At 35.1% G+C, this 16,191-nt stretch overlaps 1 protein-coding gene across 2 annotated transcripts in view; it reads left to right on the forward strand.

Annotated features, from left to right (window-relative positions):
• Window positions 1-16,191, forward strand: part of LOC138170531 (gamma-1-syntrophin-like) — a 704,758-nt gene that overhangs the window by 611,800 nt on the left and 76,767 nt on the right. The window contains exon 1 of one of the 2 annotated variants that reach the window (XM_069099922.1): window positions 12,328-12,512. The exons of the other annotated variant lie outside the window; for it this stretch is intronic. The gene's annotated coding sequence lies outside the window, so the exon portion shown is untranslated. Of the gene's footprint in view, window positions 1-12,327; window positions 12,513-16,191 lie in introns of those variants that run through there. 2 annotated transcript variants of the gene reach the window in all.

Below are 16,191 nucleotides of genomic sequence, written 5' to 3' on the forward strand. Positions count from 1 at the left end.
AGATAGATAGATAGATAGATAGATAGATAGATAGATAGATAGATAGACAGACAGATAGATAGATGATAGATAGAGATATAGAGATCTATAGAGATGAGATGTAAATATAGATATAGATTAGATAGATATAGATACAGATCTATCTAAAATAATCTAATCTATCTATAACCTAAGACAAATCTTTTATATCTGTGCTTTGTTAACCTATGAACAAGTAGACCATGAATTCATAGGATTGTCAATTTAGTTCTAGAGGGATCTTGGAGGATATTGAGTTCAACTTTTATTTTCCAGATTAGGAAACCGAGGCTAGAAGAGTTTAAGTGACTTGTCCATTTTCCCATAGCTGGTAAATATCTGAGAAATTATTTTTTACTTCAAGTCTTTCTGATTCCAAGTTCTGAGCTCTACCTTTTGTACCATCTAACAGTATCTACAGTGTTCTCCAGTTTCTTAGTTGAAACTCCTACTCCCAACACTACCTAGCTGACTATGACAAATCACATCCTCTTTGAATCTAAATTTTATCTTCTATAAACTGAAGGTAACAATACTTTTGCCCTAGATATTTCTCTAAGATTGTAATCTGCATTAATGTTTCCAAGCTATAACTGTGGAAAGGAGTTTGCATAATGAGAGTTCCCTACCCTGGTGAAATCACACATCTGGAATAACAGTAACAAAAATTTGCACAACTTAAGTCACAGGGAAAGTATGTATTTTATACATTTTGAAGGCCCTTAGTTAATGCAGCTCTAGAATCTCCATTTTCTTGCCCATGTTATGTAATGGAACAGATTGAACTTCTGAAAATATTACTTTAATCCCCTTAGGACTAGCCTGATGGTTGTTCACACTTTAGTCATCATCAAATTCTTTAGACTCAAATTGAGATGTTTTTCCATAATTTTATCCCAATCTGCCTTGCCAGCATCATTTTCAACTTCTCTTGCATATAAACTTAGTTAAGGTACAGATAAATGGTTTACTCTCTGTCTCCCCCAAATTTTTGTCCTTATTTACCTTAATGTCTTTTCTTCACACTGGTCTCATCACTCCTTCCTTCCATTCAATCTAGACAAATTATACCAGTTCTTCAAGGCCCATTCCAAGTCCTTCTTCCATGAAACATTCCAAGTCTAACATCATCTCTAGTTACCAATAACTCACAGTTATCATGACTTATCTCATTCATTTAAAAATCAAAACATGTATTATTGTTCTTATAACATTGAATATGTATAAACACATTCAATTGATTAGACTGAAAGCTCCCTAAGTACAGACTACATTTCTAAAATCCTTCTTTATACCCACAGCAAAATGTAATTGAGTGCATTGCATCTATTGAGCACACAGTAAATAAACATTGATTTTTATTGACCTAACTTGTTAGAAGAAACAAATAGATATTGAAAGTTGTTTTTTTTAGGACAACATTAACTATTAAAATTGTTCTGCCAAGATGACAGGATGATATATCTTTACTGTTATCATCTTGCTTTTGTTAAAGACTACAGACTACATCCCTGGTTTATAAAATGTCCACTCCTTTTAAGAAATGTGAAGAATTTAGTTGTTCTTTTTGGGACTAGATTTCACTCTACTAGTTTGTTGTTTTTGAAATCATTAGAAGGGGAATTAATTTGTTGGATAGATAACTGCCTTGGACAAGATACTTGTCATTGTTATTGCTGTTTTTTGTTGCTGAAGTGGAGAGCATCATTTCATATCACTTTGATTCCTTACTCATTTTGGTGGACTTTACAGGTGACTCAGAAAAACCTAACCAGATATAAAATATAACCCAGCATTTTCAATTGGATACAATATTCTTCCATACATAATATGCTGAACTACAGTGGATGATTACCACATATTGCTAAATTGATATTATATTTCACCTAAAAGGAAGGTAAATTCTTACGTACAATGCATAGTATGCAGTAAATTCTACATTTGGGCTTCATTGTAAGACAGTTTTTGTGTAGAAAGGGAGTGGAGGGATGGGGGAGGGCAGAGATGAATGACATTTAAGGAGACTCTACCTCTTTTCTTTAGGCAAGCCTCTCACATAAACTGTCATTTAACAGATGAACATTTATTCTATTTTTGGTGCCCTCCTCTCCCCACACACATTTTACAATCCTATGCTATAGAGATTGCTCGAAAGTGCTTGATCAAAGAATGTGATATTTCAGTCTGTCTCAGAAATTATTTATATATGTGCATAATCATATTGTGGGAATTTAAGTAGATATAAAACACAAATGCACAAAAATATTAAGTAAAACAGGCTGTAAATATTCCATTGAAACCATATCAAATATGTTGAATGATAAGAAGTTGAGATTTGCAGTTTGTTGCCAATGTGAATGACAATTAAAAACCAAGCAACGCCTTTTAGAATCACCCAAATCAAGTTTGTTATAGTATTTGTATTAATTACTCTGGAATCTTTATTTTTTTCTTTTTGAACTCTGAGGGGTATTATGTTCTCCTCTAATTTGAGAAAAATTCCCCACAAACTTATCCTAACTCATATTTTTTATATACCTCAAATCTTTTTAAAACTTTATGAGTCTAAAATACATACATAATTCATTCATTTAGGCCTCATAATATTCTGGTATGGTAGATAGGAAAGGCAATATTGCCATTTTTCAAGTAAGGACTTTGAGACCCAAAGAAGTAGATTGGCCTATCCAGGTTTGTGTAATTAAATAAGTAGTAAAGCCCAAATTAGAATCCAAATCAAAGACAAGACTCCATCCAGCTGTCCCTCCTCTATTCCTTCTTCTCCCTTTGGGACTGTTCTAAATCTACATATATCCCCAATAACTCTCAAAGCCAGTTTTCTTTTGTCCAAACCTTATCTGCCTGTACTGTCTGTGGCAATGCTGATATTTCATTTACAAATGCTGTACTATACCTTAGTACTTTGTCCACAATTATAGATGAGGAAGTCACTCAGAAAAGCTGCATTTCCATAAAATTGCAATTTACCCAATGGTTTGAGAATTATGTTTAATATTTTAACAAATATAAGTTCATCTCTGATGAAATATTACATGATATGTGTATATATAATGTATAAGTATGTATATATACACACATATGCATATACCCATAGTGCCAACACGATATTCACAGCACCCATGCAACAATGAATACACTGACATAGTTCTGAATCACAAAATATAACAGACTCTCAATGTAGAAGACAGAACCAAAATATTTATTCAGACAACAGAAAGCTAAATTACAGCACCAGAAAACTGAATCCCAACACGAGAAAACCAAATCCATCCTAGCAACAAAGAAATTAATATATCTTATCAACACAGAGAGCAACACCATACTGCTCTGACTCCCAGCTTCCTCTGGTCTCTGTTCCACCAATTCAGCACACTCCTGCCACCACAGGCTTCATCTGATTACATTCAGACTTATAAGGAGCAGGGAAGATCTTCAAATTCCCATTACCATTATAATACCATAGAAAATATGTCTATATTTAGACATACATGTATGTGTAGATAACACATGTGTATGTCTATAGCTACCTATAGATAGATTAGAGAGATAGAAAGATAATTATTTCATAGGAAATAACTCAGAGAATTTAATTGTTTTAATCCAGTCACTTATGACAGAAGTACCTTACCTTCAAAATAAAAATGTGTAAATATTTAAATTTTATGGGCATACAGTAGACAACAAATGCTTGGTAAGTCAATATTCATAGTAGAAGTTACTATTATGTGTTCATTTTGTGTGTGTGTGTGTGTGTGTGTGTGTGTGTATGCACTGTGGTATAGTGATTTTAGGAAAACTAAACTAGACCTAGATTAAAAACAAAAATTTGTACTATATTGATCTGTCATGGTGACTAAAATTCCTATCATTTGCTACTTATTCCTCTAGGTTAAGACTTGTATTGTCAGAAATATTTTAAAATACAAAAATCCCTCAGCCCTCCCTTGTAACCCTAAAACAATGCATCAGGGCATTGATACTACACTGGGAGTTACATTATCAGATTTTAACCAGTTAATCCCCTACAGATAAGTTAGATCTTAAGCAGATAAGAAAAGGAGCTTGCTAAGTTTGATAGAAGTTTTAAAGAACAGAGATCTTAGTGTAAAAGTAGAGAACTTCTGAAGACATGTAAATTCACACCTAGCAGTGATTTTCCTGCTTACCTTCTTTCAAATTTATTTAACTTAACAATCACAGCTTAATATTTAACTATACTCTTTTCTGGGACATCTAGGTGGTGCAATGGATAGGGTGCTAGGCCTAGAGTCAACAAGGCATGATTTCAAATCCAGCTTCAGACTCGTACTCTCTATGACCCTGAGGGAGTCATTTAACCTATTTTTGCCTCAGTTTCTTCAACTATAAGCTAGAGATAATAACTGCACCTACCTTGCAAGGTTGTGAGGATCAAATGAGATTTTTGTAAAACACTTAGCATGGTTCCTGGCACATAGTTGGGGCTTTATAAATGGAGAAAGGGAAGGGAATACACATTTATATAGTGACTGCTATGTGAGAATAAGCATTTATCTAGTACTACCTATGATCAGCAGGCATCCAGTAGGAATAGAGTTTATTCTTTTGGAAATCATTTTATCATCAATTTTGGAAACCTAAAAATAGCAAACTCCTTAGAAACTCAAAGGGACTAATGGCCCCTCTTTTCTACCACATCTCTGTCTCTCTCATGAAAAACCTAGGAAAATTGATGGTAATAGAGCATGAGGAATTGGGGTACTGATAGAGATAGATTTAGAAGGCTATCTGAGGATAGAAGTGATACTTATCATGCTAATGTAGCCAAAGAGTACAAATTTTATATAACTCAAATTTTCCTCTCATCTGTCCTTATTTTTTTTTCATTTTTTTTGAGGCAATCAGGGCTAAGTGACTTGCCTAGGTCATTTTAATGCCAGTCATGGCAGCACATCTGAGGGCTGCTGCTGTGAAAAATTTTAAGGGTCTAATCGCATAACATAATGAACTCTCTATTCAGAAATAAATATATCATTCAATAAAGTAAGCATAATATTCCTAGCAACATCCTTAAGCAAAACATATCATTCAATAGAGATAGATGATAGATAGATAGATAGATAGATGGATAGACAGATAGATAGATAGATATATTTTATAACACTCAATATGTTATATGGCACATAGGATATATCATTGCATTCAGCAGCATTCCCCAAAATACTTGTTTACATAATCAAAGGGTCCCAGGTTAGAGTCTTCCCTAGCACAATACAACCTTAAAAGATAGGAAAAAATACCACACCAACCACCCTAGGTCACTGTAAGAATAATGCTCTTAATCAATATAAAGTGTCCAAGTAAAGTCCTTTTTCATCTCAACTGTAGGTTGAATTCCCAGTCCCATGGCTCTTACTTGCAGGGCTGACCCCTCCTGACTCTTGCTTAGATTCACATGTAGGCAGCTCTCTGCTCCTGCTCCAGGTTTCAGCTCACAGGGACTGTTCCACTCCAAGTTCCTGCCTGACAGTAGGCTCCTGGGAATCCTGCTGGCAGCTTCTGCCTCTAGAAACACAACCCATAATAGAACAACAACAACACTGATACACACCACTAGCACTGGCATCTCAATTCACCTCCAAAATCCAAAGGCTCTGTATTAACACCTCAGTTCACTCTAATAGCTCTCAAAAATACCTTCTTCCCAAGGGTGGGTTTCTACTTTTCAGCTCCATTCACTTCCAAAATTCAGAGACTCCTTCAGCAAGTCTCTGCTGTCAGAGATCTGCTCTCCTCTCTCAGAGGTTTCCTCCCACCTCTCAGAGATCTTCTCCCAGCTCTTAGAGGTCTCCTCCCTCTGCCTACTCAAGCTGTTTCTCTTTCTGAACACTATGTCTCTCAATGCTGGCTTCCTTAATGCCTGCTTTCTCAACAGCGGCTCTCTTTATTTGCAGTTCTACTCAGCATCTGAATGACTAGAGCCCACTTGCACATGTCTGACTGACTCAGCATTGAAGCATGTAAGACTGAGGCTGAGAAACTGAACAGCACACACAGAAAACAGCAAAAAATCCCACTTTGCTTGCCATTATAGTCACACAGCTAATAAGTGTCTTAGGCCAAATTTGAACTCAAGTCTTACTGACTCCAGGGCTGTTGCTTTATCTACTTCTGCCACCTAATTGCCCCTGTCCCTAATTTATTAATGTTTTTCTCTCGAATAAATAGAATTGTCATAATGAGCACAAAATACTCCAGAGGCTAGTTGAACATAGGGTATCAGGTAAATACTTTTGGCAATTATCTAAATAATACAAAAAAATGGTCCAATAAGATTCTCTTGGTTTATTTTGTTTTCCCCATTTAAACAAACTAAATCAGTCCTTCACATCCTTTCCCTTTATTATTACAATTGTAGAGATTCATCTCCCCATTGTTGATCACTCACCCTCCTAGCAATGGAACTTTCTTTTGGAGAAGCAGCCACAGAGTGTTTTGCATGCTGAGATCACATCTTTGGTTCTCTTGGTCTATTTTCTTTGCAGAGATGAAATTTCATCAACAACAATTCGACCTGTACTCCAAATAATTGATGACAACAGCTCTGATTAATTTTTGAGCATTTGATTTAATTTTAGATTGCAGGACCTCTGGGCAGGGGCAGACTCTGATGATAGATGTTGTACAATTTGAGCACACTGCAGCAACTCCATAATAAGCTAAATCCTCTACAACATAAGAAGGCATTGGACTATCAATTGTTCAGATTGTGATCCTTAGTCACTTATGTAAAGGCAGGGCAAACATTTCTCATGAAAGACATGGACATTGCCATATTGTATGGATTAAGTGTAGGTCATATGGTCCCCAAAGAAATGAAGTTGGATATGTCAGGGTAAAAAATTGGTTGTATACTGTATTGTGGCTCTAGAATCATTGATATGAACTCTGTCATATGCCTCCTCCAAAAGACTTACACATATAGACACTTAGTTCTCCTTGATATCTCAAATATAGAAAGTAAAATAGGACTACACACACACTATACATATGAAATGCTGGAAAGAGATGGAGGAGCTATTTCCATAAAGAGGAAAGTATGTTATTAACTAGTAGAATATGTGTATGAGATGAGATGGACGATTCTGGAAAGAGACTGGGAAGCTATTCGTTCTATTCTTCTATAATAAGGAGAGTATACTGTGGATCAAAAGTGGGTAACAAGCCCACTTGGAAAACTTGGATGTGATGCTTTAAGCAAAGGAAGTTGCAGAATATTTTCAAAAATAACCATTTAAAAAAGTAATAATTTTATTTGTATTATTTATTAAGCAAATAATACTTATAATATGAAGATTTCAATCATCTCATTTATATTTGCATTTCTATAGTAGTATGGATCACAAATTTAAATTGGAAATACATACACATACATCCATAAGTGTATATGTGTCTATGTATACATATATATACACACATACATACAAATGTATATATACCTTATATACACATGTATACCAATATTCATTAAGCATATATGTGTGTGTGTGTGTATGCCAATGCTCCATTGTGTTCCCAGTCTGCCTAGTTGTAATTAATTACTGCAATAGTGTATTATATCAGGAATATCATCATTATCATCTCTAGCTTTTTTCTTGTCTGTTAGAGTTATACTAAAGATTCTTTCTCTGAGCCTACACAAGATAAAGTCATATTGCTATATTTCTAATAAATTCAAGTGAACAAGTAATTATTAAGCATATGATATATGCCAATTACTATGCTAAACATTGGTCAATTACAAAAAAAAAATGGTATATTCTATAGAACAAGAGATATAATGGAAAAACAACAAGATGGCAGTTCATTCCCAGGCTGAACTCCATAGAAACTGACAAAAAGAAAATGATAATATTTGATTTGGATATAACACTTTAAGGTTTGGAAAGCACTTTGCTTCCAAGTGAGGATGTCACTTGATTCTCAAAACAACTCTGGGTGTTAGGCACTATTATTATTTCTGTTTTGAAGGTAAGGGAACTGAGGGTCAGAGAAATGAACTTACTTGTTTAATATCACAGAACTAGAAATTTCCTGAAATAGAATTAGCAATTACATTTTCTAGGGTCAAAATCCAGCACTTTACACTTATGCCAAGTATAAGACCAGGTATTAACTGTATCTTCTAAGTAAGACAATAAAGAGGAAGATACTTGCTATTTATATTTTATAATACATTGTTAGTTTAATTAAAAAAAATCCACATGTGCCCCAATCTTCCTGCCCCCAACATGAATTGAAATCATTACTTAAAAATAATTTAGAGCACAGAAGAATTTGGGTACACATTTAGCTTTGTTACATTATTTTTCTGTAAAAGTCAATCTTTAAATTATCATGTAGGGAAATCTCAAAGAATTAGTTACTTTAAGTAAAGGAAAAGCATGGAAGTGTTGGTAACTGATTTAAAGAAAAAGTAATACACAAAAATGTAGTAATCAGTTATCTTAGAAATTATGAAGACCAAAGTGATTTGAAAACAACCTCCTAAGTATATTTTGTTTTACTGCAGCAGCTTATTATAATTTATTTCTATTTGCTGATAATCTACTCATAATTTTCTTGGCATATTGGTTGATAGGGAAAAGGCAGTCAATTTTTCTCTTCTAAATGGGGATGATTCAAATCTGTTACATTAGGTAAAATATATAAAAAGGTGAATGAACAGATTGATTCATACAACAGCATTATGAACAACTGCAAAAAGGAAAAAAAAAAGAAAAAACTGGAAGTAATGTAAATGTTTAGCAGTACTGGAATAGTGACTACAATTTTGGTATTTTCATGTAATATATTACTAAAATGGAATTATGATTGATAAATATGAGGAATATAAAGAATATTTCAAGGGCCTCTATAAAATATTGGAAAATGATAAAAAACATCTAACCAGAAGTACAGAATATATACTATACTATGAACATGTGAAAACTAAATGAGAATAAATAGACTAAGAAACCTGATGGAAACTTAAAAAAAAGAAGTAAAAATTTGTTATGACATTTTATATATTTAAATTTATGTGTATAAAGTTAAGCACTTGCAAAGCAAACTTAATTGGTTTTATTGATGTTTACTAGTAAATTTATAAAAATTATTTCAAGAATGTTAATGGTCTAAAGGAAGCTATTAGCATTGAATATCCTGCTTTTGTCAGTAGAGTAAAGGTAACAAATGAGTGTTACTCTTCCTTGAGTAGTATTTTTTAAAAAAGCTTTCTATTCTTGACATTTACAATCACTCCAAAGCCTTTTATTGCAGCTATAAAAACCACTAGCTCTCTTGGTCATTGACACATTTTTAATTGCTTAGTTATTTTTCTGAATGAGCAATTGGAAATATGACATAATAGTCATTTTGGGTAGGGTGGTAAATGAGTCCAAACCAGGAAAAAGTGAATATTTATGTACCTTATTTATTGAGACATAAAGAGTTTATGTGCTCTTTATGAAAATGGACATACTGAATTTTCCTTCTGTTTCTGTTTCTGTTTCACTTACACTAGTTATATTTAACACACTTGTTTTGTTTTGTTTTACAAGTTGGCAAGGCATGTAAGTGATATGTCACAACTTTATAATGACTTTTTAAACAAAAAAATTGCAGTTCATTTGTTTTCTACTAAAGTATACAGTTCTTTAAACTGGCAGAATCATCAAATGCGAAGGAGTCACAGAGGCCATCTAGTTGAATCTATATTTGAACAAGAATCTCTCTATGATAACCCAGTAAATGATCATCTTAGCCTGTGCTTGAAGACATCCAGTGATGGAGAAATGACTACCTCCCAAAGTACTCCATTTAACTTTTAGGGAATTGTCAGGAAGTCTAAAGTTTTGATGTTTATCCATTTTCTCATTCCTTTTCACTGTGACAGTCGTTCATATACTGAAAAATCATTATCACAATTACACCTACACCTCCATTCAATCTCTATGTCTTCTTTCTTTGAGTTAATTTTCTTACATTTCATGGTTTACTCTTGAATACATTCTCTATATTGGTTGCCATCCTCAGGACCTTCTCCATGATTTCATTGTCCTTCCTAAAATATGGTACTCGGATGCTTTATTTTTTTTCTTCCCTGACTAATGCAATGTGTGGTGAAACTTTCATCTTCCTATTCCTGGACCCTATAGCTCTCTAATTGAAGTCAACAATTGAATCAGATTTCTTGGTTACCTTAATCATTGTTGATTCACTGGGAATGCAGGCCAATAAAACATACATTTTTCATACAAATTGCTGCCTATCCTTTCTTCCCTGATCTTGTCATTGTGGAATTGATTTGGGGAACACAAATTAGGACTTTGGGTCACTATTAAATGGTTTATTATATTTGGCCTATAGTTGCTAACTATCAATATATTTCAGCGATATTGATTTTGTTTTCATCCATAGTGTTAGATATCCCTCCCATCTTTGTGTCCTTTACACATTTGATCAGCATGTGATCAATTTCTTTATTCAATTAATTTATAAAAAGTGTTAGATAGCAATAGCCTGGCAACATGAAGTTAAAGATAAAAAAATTGCTTTAGAGTCAGGAAGATGTCACATCCTACCACTGGAATAGAATGGTTGTGTGACACTGGATTTGTCCCTTAACCTCTCAGGGCCCTAGGCAAGTCTTCAAGACTCTAGATTATAGGGTAGGTGAAGCTCTACATAGAAATTTCTTACTGGGCATGCCCTACAGTGATGAAAGTACTTACCTGATTAAAATAGAAGTATGCTCATGTATATATCTATATGTATGTGCACATGTACATACACACATATTATACATACACAGGCATGTGTGTGCAATGTCCTATAAATATATAAATATTTGTCTCATAGGTGGCATGGATACATATGATGTATGTTCTGGCCCACCTCTGATAAGAGTAAGTGGGTCTTTGCTTCAAACTCAGCAGCTTGACTATGGGAAGAGGGAGGGGCAGGCCAAGATTCAGAACAGATGATGATGAGTGATCATTCCTCTAGTCTCCAAGGAGGGATGTGGGGATATTGGGCTTATTTGTTCAACTCCTTTCCACCAATCTCTGGTTCCATAACAGACTGTTAAAAAGAATGAGTAGCAAATTAACTCATTTATTCAAGCAAAACAGCAAATTGAAATTATAGAAGCTCTATAGAATATAACATATAATGCATAAGAGTAAATGAAGCTCTTTAGTGGAGAGCAAGCTAAGATCTCACCTCAGGGTGACAACCAGGAGAGAGAGACAAAAGATCTCATCCAGCAGTAGATCCACTTACATCAGTCACTAGATTTGTAAGACAAGGAGACTGATAGGGATAGATTAATAGTCAAGGAATATGATGGAAATGACTTTCTTTATAGATCTATATTTTTGAGGGTTTCAATTCATTTTTTAAAATATTTCTCTTCATTGCCCCTTTGGACATCTTTCCATATGTGTCTCTGCAACCAGCTCCCAAGTAAATCCCCTTACATCATGTTGTTGTTCAGTTGTTTTCAGTTCAGTCTGACTCTGTGATGTCATTTGGGGTTTTCTTGGTAAAGCTCCTAGAGTGTTTTGCCATTTCTTTCTCTAACTCATTTTACAGATGAGGAAACTGAGGCAAACAGAGTTAAGTGACTTGCCTGGGGTCATGCAACTATTAAGTATCTGAGGCCAGATTTGAACTCTCAGAGATAAGTCTTCCTGACTTCAGGCCTGCCACTCTATCCACTGCACCACTTAGATGCCCATTTCTAAAGGAACTCAGTGTCATAACCATGTCTCAGCAAATTAAGACTGATGTCTTCTTTTGCGTACACAGCAGACGGTACAGAGTTGTTATAAGTAAAGTGGATTTTAGTGTGTGTAAGGTGGATTTTTGTTATTCTTCCTTAGAGTTTAGTTTCCCAGGATCTATGGCCAAAACAATCTCTATTTCCCAGGCTCATGATTTATGCACATTTCTAATGCTTGCACAGAGTTATATAATGATAAATAATATGAACATTTGTGCTTAAATTGAAATATTCAGAGAGGATTCTAGGAAGATGGCAGAGTAGGTTAGAAAATTCCAACCTCTCAAGATTTTATCCCATGAAAGAATTAAAATAGCACCTTAGGGTGAATAATGTGCAGGTGGAGATAAATAAAGATAGGGACACAAACAGTTTCTTCCTGGGAGAATTTGATAAGATCAGAAGAAAAATCCCAGGATGAGGTTTGGCCCTTGTGAAGAGTAAAAACTTCCAGGCTAGGTTCTGTTTTAACAACAAGTTGCAAGTTCCAGGGTTGGTTGGAGAGGCTACCTCAGCCTAAGCCACAGGAACCTTTACCCGCAGGATAGGGAGGGGAGTTGGGCATCTGAGTCCGGGAAGATCAAGGGAAGCTCTGCTGATTAGGACAACCATACCCAGCTGTGCTGCAAAAGAGCAGCTGGGATAAGAAGGAACCAGCACCCACCCAGTGAGTACAGAAGCAGTGGGGTAGAAAGCCCCTGACTGCAGGCACTTATAGGAGTTGGAGATTTGGTCTTTGGTTCTAGGCTACAGAGGAGACCTGAAGATCTAGGGCAAGAGGCACCACTTCCCATACCCCAGGGTTAGAAGTGATTGAAAAATTTTAAGCTGTTAAGAAAAAAAAATGCACGGGTTAAAGAGAAAGAATCCAACAATAGAAAGCTGTTAGGGGAATAGAGCTGACCAGATATTTAAGTAAAGAAACCCCCAAAGAGTAATGTCAAATAGTCACCTGTTCAGAGATCTTTTTTTTTTTTTTACTTTTTGGAATGGGGGAATGGGGGAAGCAGGGCAATTTGGGTTAAATGACTTGCCCATCGTCACATGGCTAGTAAGTATTAAGTTTCTGAAGCCAGATTTGAACTCAGGTACTCCTGTCTCCAGGGCTGGTGTTCTATTCACTGTGCCTCCTCACTGCCCTTGTAGAAGATCTTTAAAAAGACTTTAAAAATCAAATGAGAGAGATGAAGGACAAACTAACCTAAAGTAAAATAAAATTTAATAAGAATAATCCAAGAAAAACAAGAAGGGTTTAAAAGGAAAATTAGCCAATTAGAAAAGGAGACTCAGAATCTTTAGGAGGAAAATGACACCTTGAAAATTAGAATTGGGAAAAGTGGAGCCAGTAAAGTTACTAGAGATCAAGAAATAATTAAACAAAATATGAATAATGAAAAAATAGAAGAGAAAGGAAAACATCTTATAAGAAAAACAACAGATTTGGAGAATAGATCAAGACAAGAAAATATAAAAAATAATTGGGCTGACTGAAAGTTTTGATTTAAAAATAAAAGGATCTTGATACAATAATACAAGAGATAATTAAAACAAATTGTCCTGGGCCCGGGGGAAAATAGTATAGTTCCACCATTCAGTTAACTAAAAATTAAAGGCACAATCTATTTTTTAAATGTTACATATCCACTGAGACTGCACAGTGAGACATAATGGTGAGATGATGTGAACTTGTGAGGCTATTGTTGACAATATGCCTGCTTTGTTGCCCCATAAAGTAAGTTTACACTGATCAGTGAATGGGGAATCCTTAGAGTTGAATTCAAAAGCTGGAATGCTGTGTGTACCTTGTTTAGCCCCCATCAAGGTTTGGGGGGAATCTGTGTTTGCTTCAACCAGCCCCCATTTAGACTTGAGGGGATTTAAGGGAAGTACATAAACTGTTCCTATCTTGACTGACCCCATTGAGATGTTGGGGTAGTTGCCTCTCTTTTTCACTGGTCCCTTGGAGAAGGGTGATTAGGTAATGATATAGGAGTCGGTGCTCCCATTATCAGCAGGCTAGACTAGAATAAAAATTATTAGCCTTTCCAAACTGTCTTCCTATCCTTCCTGTCTGACCAGACCAAGAGTGAATCTGTGCTAACAGCCCTCTATGTGCTAGTGTTATCTGTCTTATAGCTGTCTTTCAATGTACTAAGGTAGTAGTACATTAAGAATCCATTCCCACCCCTTGGGACCATTTGCCCAACTCACAATCTATTGTTAGATTAAGTTTCTACAGGACAGAATGCTACTGCTCCTTTCAGCATTTGAAAGGATAAATTTGAGAGATGTGACTTCTAATAATGTTGCACTTGAGATCTGCTCTGGCATGCTCTTGAATATCTGAATATTGATCAACCAGTTGACATTAATCAGAACTTACAGTGGGATATTAATTGAGTATGTATAACAAAAATATTCCTCAGAGCCTACAGCATGAGCAAAGTCCCCTTGGAAGTAAACTCTCAAACTTAACATACAAATGAAAACAGGCACATGTGTAGAGAATATGAGAGGCCAAAAGATGCCTCATGATTCCTGGCTCTGGGAGTTTTATATCCCTTTGTGGATTCCCTATCATTTCACTTTTTGCATGTATCCTGAGCAATGGATGAGTAATTCCCTGGATCAGTTGTGCTGCTTTTTTGCAAAGCATGGTGTCTCAGCTAACAGGCTGGATGAAGTAGTGACTTGGCTGCTGTGCTCATTTCTCACTGGAGTTGGATGCTGTGGCTGCTGCCTGTGGTTATCAGTAGGGTACTTGATAGTTTTTATGGATTTCCTCATCCCCATTTGGCTGTGCATTCCATTCTCAGAATGCTTAGTCACTCCAGATTAGGGAAGAATAAACCCAAAAGAAACAGAGACACTAGACACTCAGAAATGCATGTCAGCTGGTGAGGGAAAAACACTCAATGTTCCTCCTTCTCCCATCCTCTTAAAGGACTCCCAGCAGTCTTCCTTACTTGAATTCTTCAATGGAAGAGAAGCACTAAAGGGACTAAGAAGGGGAATGTTGATTCTTATGTATTTGAACATATTTCTTATTTAGTAACTCTTGAGCATCATTCTTTCCAGTTCCTTCACCAACCAAAGTACTCTGTCATCTAAGAGTATCAGCCCTTCTGTCATTTCTGGTCTGAAGAAGAGTCATTAAGGCTCCAAGTATTGGATTAGAAATAAGAAGAAAATTTTTTCATGCATTAGTATAATCTATCAGAAAGGGAAAATCAGAGCATGCTGTAAGGTCAATTCTTCCATTACAAAGATAGATAGATAGATAGCTAGATAGATAGCTAGATAGATAGATAGATAGATAGATAGATAGATAGATAGATAGATAGCTAGATAGCTAGCTAGCTAGCTAGATAGATAGATAGATAGATAGATAGATAGATAGATAGATAGATAGATAGATGATAGATGGATGGATGGATGGATATGTAGATATAGATAGATATTGATATAGATAATATATCTAGATAGATATAAACAGGGGCAGCTAGATGGTGCAGTGGATAGATCGCTAAGTCTGGAGGCAGGAAGACCTGAATTTCAATCTGGCCTCAAACACTTATTAGCTCTGTGACTCGGCCAAGTCACTTAGCCCTCTTTGCCTCAGTTTCCTCAGGTGTAAAATGAGCTGGTAAAGGAAATGGCAAACCACTCCGGTATTTTTGCAAAGTAAACCACAAATGGAATCACAAAGAGTCAGACATGACTGAACAACAAAATAGATAAAAACATATTGATATAGATATATAGATTATGATAGATTATATTTTAACTATAACTATATCTATATTTATATAAATATATTATCTAGATAGATATAGAGAAATAGGCATATATCTATATCTGGATATGTATATCTATCTAGATATGTTATCTATAGATATGTCTATATCTATATCTATATTTATCTGTTTATGAAGTGGATCAACTACAGATCTTTGGGGTACTCCACTAGAAACTTCCTTCTAAATTTATATCCAATCGTTAATAATCACTTTCTGAGGCTGGGTCTTCAACTACTTCTGAACCCACCTGGCTTTATTATCATCTAGCCTTTATCTCTATATTTTCCATGAGTATAGTGCAAAAGACTGTCAAATGTTTAATATTTAGTCAATTCATATCTATAGCATCCCTCTAATAGACTCAGTACAATATAGTTTCCTCCCTTTTTCCTCTACTTCATCCTCATTTTCTTACCTCTTCTATAAAAAATGTTGTTAGTCTGGCATGACTTATTATTCATAATAAAATTATGATTCTTTGTAATCATTGCTTATTTTTTATTTGTACTAACCATTTCTTTAATGATATATATTCTACAATGTTGA

This window comes from Petaurus breviceps, unplaced genomic scaffold, assembly GCF_028583685.1.
Source record: "Petaurus breviceps papuanus isolate PSGF00001 unplaced genomic scaffold, PetGlider_PUasm1.0 38, whole genome shotgun sequence".
Classification (NCBI taxonomy): Eukaryota; Metazoa; Chordata; class Mammalia; order Diprotodontia; family Petauridae; genus Petaurus; species Petaurus breviceps.